We start from the raw sequence: 8,773 nt of genomic DNA on the forward strand, positions 1-8,773 counted from the left end.
TTTGATCTAGGGGAAAACAAAAGTTAAAATGAATGTAAAACTGACCTTCACATTAAGATGCTAGATAAGTCAACTAACTTCAATAAAAATACTGAACATTTGCTATGTGGTAGGTACTTGTTTTATGAAATTAAAAAAACGTGGCTGGCATTCATGAGGACAAATTTAAACACATATTATTCTGTGAAAAATGGGTATTATATGAAAATATGTTCCTTTTTCTCAAACCTCTTTTTTCTTGCTGTTTTTGTTGTTTAGGGATGTTAGATGGGGAAAAATTAAAAACAATTGTAACTGAAGTTCATGAATTTGGTAGAGTCTATCATGAATTCCTTGTGCATCAGACAAAGAAATGTGGACAGATGATGGTATAGTAGGTGGATTTGTATGGTTAATTATTTATAGCCCAGCAGCATTGATTTATTAATTGATGGTTGCTGCATCCCAGAAGGTTCTTGAAGGCATCAGGCTATTGGACTAACTGAAATATCATACATCTTTGCTTTGGATTGGAATTATATCACCTTTACCCAGCAAATACTAGCTAAGAAATGCAGGAGAGGACATTTAGAGTGTGTGTAATTCATTCACTCCTCCAGCTTCATTAAATTCTGTCCTTGAATCAGGTTAGACCACCAGCAGTCCAGACATATTGTCTTCTGATGGCTCCAGGGCCACATTAAATTAACCTCTCACAAGATAGCCTTCACTGGCCCCAGAGGACTCTGGGAGGCAAGGCGTCCAGAAAAAGGGGGTTTGAAAAACTACTGGATATGATGGAGCCTTTGGAAAAATAAACGGAGAATTATTGCAAAAGATTACCAGAAGAAAAAGAAATAGAAACACCAGAAAAACTAAACACTGTGTAGGAAGAGAATTAAAATAATAATATCCTACTTGGTTCTGCCTTGAGCAACAATTACCTAGGTTACAATATTGTAAACACTGGTGAACACTTACATGGTTTAAGAGGAGTTCATCTGAAAAACATCAAGAATTTTTAAAATAAACTTTTATTCAGAATAGTTTTAGATTTATAAAAAAATATTGTGTAGTAGAGAGAATTCCCATATATTCCACATTAGTTTCCTCTGTTATTACTATCTTCTATTAGTTTAGTACATTTGTCACAATTAATGAACCAATTTTGATACATCATTATTGACTAAAGTCCATACTTTATTCAGACTTCCTTGGTTTTTGCTTAATGTTCTCTTTCTGTTCCAGGATCCGTCCAGGATACCACCTTACATCTAGTTGTCCTCTCTCCTTAGGCTCCTCTTGATTGTGATAATTTCTCAGACTTTCCTTGGTTTTGATGATCTTGATATTTTTGAGGAGTCAGTTGTTTTGTAGACTGTCCTTCAACTGGGATTTGTCTCATGAGGTTGTGGGTTTGGAGGAAGATCAGAGGTAAAAAGCCATTTTTATCACATTATATCAAGGGTACTTACTATCAACTTGACTTATGACTGTTGATGTTGACCTTGATCACCTGCTGAAGCAGTGTTTGTCAGGTTTCTCCACTGTGAGTTTACCCCTACCCCCTTTCCATACTGTACTCTCTGGAAGCAAGTTATAGCTAGCAGTATACACCTAAGGAGCGGGGAGTCACACACCGTCTCCTTGAGGGTGCAGGACCTACACAAATAACTTGGAATTCTGCACGAGGGATTTGTCTATTCTCCCCAATTTATTTATTTAGCCAATCATTTATTTACATTAGTGTGGACTCATGGATATTCATTTTATATTTTAGGTTCTAATCCAATACTATGTTACTTATTTTGTTACTCAAATTGTTCCAGCTTTCACCATGGGGAACTCTTTCAGTTGGCCTATGACACTTTGACATACTCCCATCATTGTAGGTTTTTTTCTTTTCTTTTTAGCATCTCCTTACTTTCTGGCAGTGCAAGATGCTCCAGGTTCATCTTGTATATTTCCTGTCCCAGTGCTAGAATCAGCCATTTCTCCAAGGAGCCCTGGTTCCTTTTAACAAAGAATGGTTATTAGAAATCCAGGGCCAAGAGCTAGACCCTAGGTGGCCTTGTTGCTACCAGTCAGCAGGGGTCACTGCTTCTAGGCCCTCTCAGCTGACAGATCAAGGAAATATATATGTGTCTACTAATCAGTGTATACACACACACATATAAGTATCTCTATTTGTAGCCATCTGTATCTCTGTTTAGTAAACATGAGTTCATACTGATGTGCCCAACTCTAATCTATTACCACATGGTCATTCTAGCCTTCTAGCCTTGCTTGTCTGTAACCTCCTTCTCCAACAGTGAGAAACCTGGTTCCCACATCTGCCATCTGTTTACTGAATTGTTCAATCCCAATATACATGTATAGTGACTTCAGAATTGTTAACCTGTATAACCTTGAGAAACAACTTTATCAACTAGAGTATGGTGTTTATATACCATTTATTTTGCCTTTAGTCTTAAAGATGAAAGTTACTTAGGTCAGCACCTTTTACACTCACTGCCTTCAGTGAGGTTGTTTCATGCATATATAATATAGTTAGAATATTTTGTCACATTCTTCATCCCATCCTGGGATCTCACAACCTCCCAAATGATTTTTTAAATTTGCACATGTTAAGGTTCACTCTTTGCGCTGCACAGTTCTATGAGTTTTTACAAATGCATAGTGTCGTGTATCCATCATTGCAGTATCATACAGAATGTTTAACCACCCTAAAAAATCCTCTGTGCTTCACTTTTTCAACCCTCCCACCTCCTGAGCCTCTGGCAACCACTGATCTGTTTACCATCTATATAGTTTCACCTTTTTCAGAATGTAACATAAATGGAATCATATGTAGCCTTCTCAGACTGGCTTCTTTCACTTAGCAAAATGCATTTAAGACTCCTCCTTGTCATTGCAAGGTTTGATAGCTCATTCCTTTTTATTGATGAATAGTATTCCATTATATGGAAATACTAATGTTTATCTATCCTATGGCTTATCCAACCTATTGAAACACGGATTGGTTGCTTTCCATTAAGAATTTTAATAAATTGCAAACTTAAAATGAATCAGCAAAACTACATGACTTCCAGAAAAGTTACTCTACCACTATGATGCGTTGGGAGAAGTAGAGCAGCTGTAATGTTAGTTGCTGTAAAACACAGTGTAGTGGTGAAGAACACAGCCTCTGAATCCAGACTGCCACCTCCCAAGATATGTGAGCTGAGCTAGATTACCTACCATTCCTGGGCCTCATGTCCTTGTTTGTGAACAGGAATAGTAACTGTACCCATAGTGGCTTAAACAGTGGCTCAATAGACGTTAGTTATTGTTATAACTTATAATAATATTTTCACATATCATGTAGCAAGCACTTTACATACATTCTTTTATGCCTTCCAACAAAATTTCAGAGGAGCATAATTATCCCCATTTTATAGATGGAGAACCTGAAATACAGAGACTACACCTCAACTTGAACTGAAATCTATCATTACAAAGGCTCTACTCTTCTAGCTTTACTGCAGTGATTTTCAAGAGCATAAGGAATGTCTCCTTTTACTCAGCTCTGGACATATCATCTTCACTATGAGTTGCCACACATTATGAAGGACCAACTAGAATGTGAGAAAGAGATGATGATCAGGGTGATGAAAGACCTGGAAATCCTTTCAGTTGAGGCACAGCTGAAGGAACTAGAGATGGTTGGTGTGGAAAATGAAAAGTTGGGAAGGAAGTACAGCAAAATGTTAACAATGTGTGTCTCTTAATGGTAGGATAACAGATGATTTTATTTTCTTTATATTTTCTAAATTTTTTAAGATGGAATGTTTATTTTGTTTTTTTAATTTATTTTTTATAATTACTCTTATAATAAGAAAAAACACTTTAACAAATCACAGTTAAAAGAAAAATTTGAGTGATAGATGTTAATGAAACATTATGGTAATCATTTTGTAATTTATACACATACCAAATCACTATGTTCTACACTTTAAACTTATACAATAATATGTCAATTATATTTCAACAAAGCTGGAAAAAATAACACCTATATATACACATCCAGCACAATATTTAACCCCTTTTTGAAAAGGGAATTATTCACATTTTATTTTGAAATCTGACAGATTTTGAAATGTATATTTGAAAATATAACCTTTTTTTCCCTTGTGAATTCTATGAATATAGGTTACATTGAGCAGAAAGAAAGAAAGAAAAACTTGATAGTTTTTTCTGTGAAAGACAGGTTAAATGTTTTGCTTATGACCTCAGAAGACAGAGTTTGGTACCAATGTGTGACAATTATCTTGAAGCACACTTGGGCTCAATATGAATGGAATTGGTTGACATGTGAGGTGGCCAGCTTCCCTCTACCAGAAAGGGATTAATCACAGGCTGGGGTTGGGCTAGACCAGATGACCTCTGAGATCTCTTTTGACTCTTACTCTATAACTTGGGCTACTACTTATGACCACAACATGTTTCTAATGGTTTTAGCTCATGATGTACAAATTGATGCTGTTAATAGAAATGCATTTAGTTTATTAATATTCAGGCACCCAAGAAACACTTAGCAATTTGTTTTACATATAAGAAGAAATGTGCTTGTACTTCCTTAGAATCTAATTTAGAATGTCTATTCATTCAAACTAGACTTCTTCCTCCTTGTATTAGTTTCCTAGGGCTGCCATAATACATTGACACAAACCAGGAAGCTAAAAACAACAGAAATGTATTCTCTCACAGTTTTGGAGGCCAGAAGTCCAAAATCATAAGCAGAGCTGTGCCCCCTTGAAGGCCCTAGGGAAGTATCTTTCCTTGACCACAGGCATTCCTTGGCTTGTGGTTGCATAACTTTCATCTCTGCCTCTGTCCTCACATGGCCTTCTTCTCTTCCCTGTGTCTCTCCTCTATGTGTCTCATATAAAGACTGTTATCATTGGGTTTAGGGCCCACTTGGATAAGCCAGGGTCATCTTTTTTTAAAAAAAAAATTAATTAATTTATTTTATTTTTGGCTATGTTGGGTCTTAGTTGCTGCATGCGTGATCTTTGTTGTGGCATGCGGGATCCTTCGCTGCGGCGGGTGGGCGGGCTCTTTGCTGTGGCACACTGGCTTCTCTATAGTTGTGGCGTATGGGTTTTCTCTCTAGTGTGGCGTGCTGGCTCCAGAGTACGCAGGCTCTGTAGTTGTGGTGTGCAGGTTCCAGAGCACATGGGCTCTGTAGTTTGTGGCATGCGGGCTCTCTAGTTGAGGCACATGGGCTCCATAGTTGAGGCAGGTGGGCTTAGTTGCCCCGCGGCATGTGGGATCTTAGTTCCCTGACCAGGGATCAAACTCGCATCCCCTGCATTGGAAGGCAGATTCTTTACCACTGGACCACCAGGGAAGTCCCAGCCAGGGTCATCTTATCTTGAGATCCTTAACTTACTTAATTTTCCAAGTACCCTTTCTCCAAGTAAGGTCGTATTCACAGGTTCTGGGATGTGGACATATCTTTTTTATTTATTTATTTATTTATTTTAAACATCTTTATTGGAGTATAATTGCCTTACAATGGTGTGTTAGTTTCTGCTTTATACCAAAGTGAATCAGCTATACATATACATATATCCCCATATCTCCTCCCTCTTGCGTCTCCCTCCCACCCTCCCTATCCCACCCCTCTAGGTGGTCACAAAGCACCGAGCTGATCTCCCTGTGCTATGCAGCTGTTTCCTACTAGCTATCTATTTTACATTTGGTAGTGTATATATGTCCATGCCACTCTCTCACTTCATTGGGTTGTGGACATATCTTTATGGAGGTCCACCGTTTAATTCACTATGCATTTGAATCAAGAAGTTGATGAGCTATTTTAACCATTCTCTTTCTGACATTGATTCCTTACTCTAGTTCTTCTTTTCTCTATCCCTGCCTATCTTCCTGCCCATCTCCAACACTTAGCCCAGCCAACTTTTACCATCTTAGGAGTTTCTGATTTCACCTCTTCCAGGAAGCCTTCCCTGACCACTGTTGTTGTGTTTGCCTTCTACAGGCCCAGCATGTAGTGTGATCCCTGGCACATAAACAGAGCTTAATAAATATTTGTTGAAAGAATAAATGAATCTATCAAAGGAGGCCAATGATGATTCCTACCTTTCTTTGGCATTACTGAGAATTGGTAAGTTTTCAGTGATGCCTGGAGAATTTCAGGCAGGAGATAAGGCTTAATTTTTTAAAAATTTTTTATAAATTTATTTATTTACTATTTTTGACTGCGTTGGGTCTTTGTTGTTGCTCACGGGCTTTCTCTAGTTGTGGCGAGCGGGGGCTACTATTCGTTGCGTGCTGGGCTTCTCACTGCGGTGGCTTCTCTTGTTGCGGAGCACGGGCTCTAGGTGCAGGGGCTTCAGTAGTTGCAGCACACGGGCTCAGTAGTTGTGGTGCACGGGCTCTAGAGCACAGGCTCAGTAGTTGTGGCGCATGGGCATAGTTGCTCCGCAGCATGTGGGATCTTCCCGGACCAGGGATCGACCCCGTGTCCCCTGCATTGGCAGGCGGATTCTTAACCACTGCATCACCAGGGAAGTCCGAAGACTTTATTTTTAGAAGGTTTGTTAATTCCAGAAAACCTTTGCATTGAAACCGCACCATGAATATTTTAAAAGAATGAGGTGTTTAACCTAAACTGTTTTTTATTCTCAAGGCACAAGAATGTAGGGAGTTAAAGACAAATTGCCACACTTTCCACAGGGCTAATGACTTTAATTAACGTTGAACGATGTTGGACAGTGGGAGTTTTTTGTTGTGTTGTGTTTTGGAACGAGGAGGATAAGGTTCTTCTGATGAAAGCTTCCCAGTGTAACTAGGACAGGAGGATGAAGACGATAAGGGGCTTTGTTCAGCTTGTAAAACTTATCCTGATGTAGAGCAGCCCCCGCTGGATTGACCAGAGATAACTCGGCTTATTAAAAGGAGTTAAAATGGCACATTTTGAGGCTTTGTAATTGATTTAAAATTTGAAGTTGCTAACACAACATTGTAAATCAACCATACTCTGATATAAAATAAAAATTAAATACAAAATTTTTAAAAGAAACATATATATATAAGTTGAAGTTGCTGCCCTAAAACCCAGCAACTTAATGGGAACCCACCCCTTACCCTGAGTAGCTTTTTGAGAGGTGATTTATGGTACAGAAACCATACATGTGATTCTTGACATCAGAGCTTACTCCTGAGTTGAGTGTTATTTTTACCTGGGATTAGGGACTCTGAGGCCTGTGCTTTGAGATACAGTCTCAAGCCTTTCTGCTTTTTGAGGAAGGAGTTAATCAATGCTGTGGGCCTGTTTTCCTTTTCTCACTGCCTGACCGCTGGGAGAGAAATGCCTGAGTCTGACTCTCCACCTCCATCCCTGTGGGTTTGACCAGGAATGTGAGTCTTCAAGCTTACTTTGGGGACTGGCTGGGGGAAGGAGCTTCAGAACAGAGGAAGCTGGAATGAACCATTATTTCTTGAGTTACAAGGTACCAGGGACAGTACCCACCACTGCGCTGACGAATATTCCATTTCTGGTTGAGGATGTTATAAATATTTGGAGTTGCTTTTGAGACTCTTCAAGGAGAATATGGACAGAAATCATTGACAGTAAGGCTTTACCAGTTAGAAGCAAAATTGTAGACAACTACAGTTTGTTTTCAATGTCTGATGATTTCAGCATCTCCGTCGACAACAACAAATCCAATAATTGTTATTGGTGCCCACTCCATTTCAGACAGCATTCTAACACTGGGGCTATGTCTGTGAGCAAAAGGGCCAAGAGACCCTGTCCTCATGGAGCTTACATTCTAGTGGAAGAGACAACTGGCAAAACACACATCAAGTGAATTATATAGAGTGTTAGAAGATGACAAGTGCTGTGGGAACAAAGTAGAGCAGGGTAAAGGCGATGGAAGGTGGGGTGAGATTGCAGTAGTAAACAGGGTGGCCAGGCTGGGGGTCCTGGAGAAAGTGACGTTTGTGCAGGAAGTGAGAGGTTAGCCATGTGACTAGCTGGGGGACAACAGATGAAGACAGGGAGAATGGCCAGTGTGAGGGCCCTAAGACAGGAGTGTCCTGGTGTGCTTGTGGACCAAAATGGCTAGAGCAGAATGAACAAAGGGAAGTGAAGACAGAAAAGCCAGAGAAGTAATGCCAAGTCAGATGATGTTGGGCCTCAGAGCTAACAGTGTTTGGTTTTCACTCTTGAGTGGGATGGCGAGCTGCTGCAGAGGTTTTTTTTTTTTTTGGCACGGTATGTGGGATCTTAGTTCCCGGACCAGGGATCGAACCCGCGCCCCCTGCAGTGGAAGCGTGGAGTCTTAACCACTGGACCGCCAGGGAAGTCCCAGCTGCAGAGCTTTGAGCAGAGGAAAAACATGACCTAACTTGAGTTTTAAAGAGGATCACTCTGACCGCCATGCTGAGAATGGTCTGCAAACATCGGGGGAGAAGCAGGGAGAACGGTGACAAGGCAATTTCAGGAAACACAGGTGAAAGATGATGGAGATGTGGACCTGCAATTAGAAGTGGAAAGGTGAGAAGTGGACAAGTTCTGGGCACGTTCTGGAGGCAGAACCACCTTGATCGGCGTATGAGAAACAAGGAGCAGAGTCGAGGATAACCCCCAATTTTTGGCCTGAACAGCGGAAATGAAGAAATTGCCATCAGCTGAGTTGAGGGAGGCTGCAGGTGGTGTGGGTGGGATGGTGAGGGGTGTAGAACAGGAGCTCTGCTTTGCTTATGTCTTTTAGACACCCAGGTAGAG

This window comes from Balaenoptera musculus, chromosome 18, assembly GCF_009873245.2.
Source record: "Balaenoptera musculus isolate JJ_BM4_2016_0621 chromosome 18, mBalMus1.pri.v3, whole genome shotgun sequence".
In the NCBI taxonomy this organism is placed as follows: Eukaryota; Metazoa; Chordata; class Mammalia; order Artiodactyla; family Balaenopteridae; genus Balaenoptera; species Balaenoptera musculus.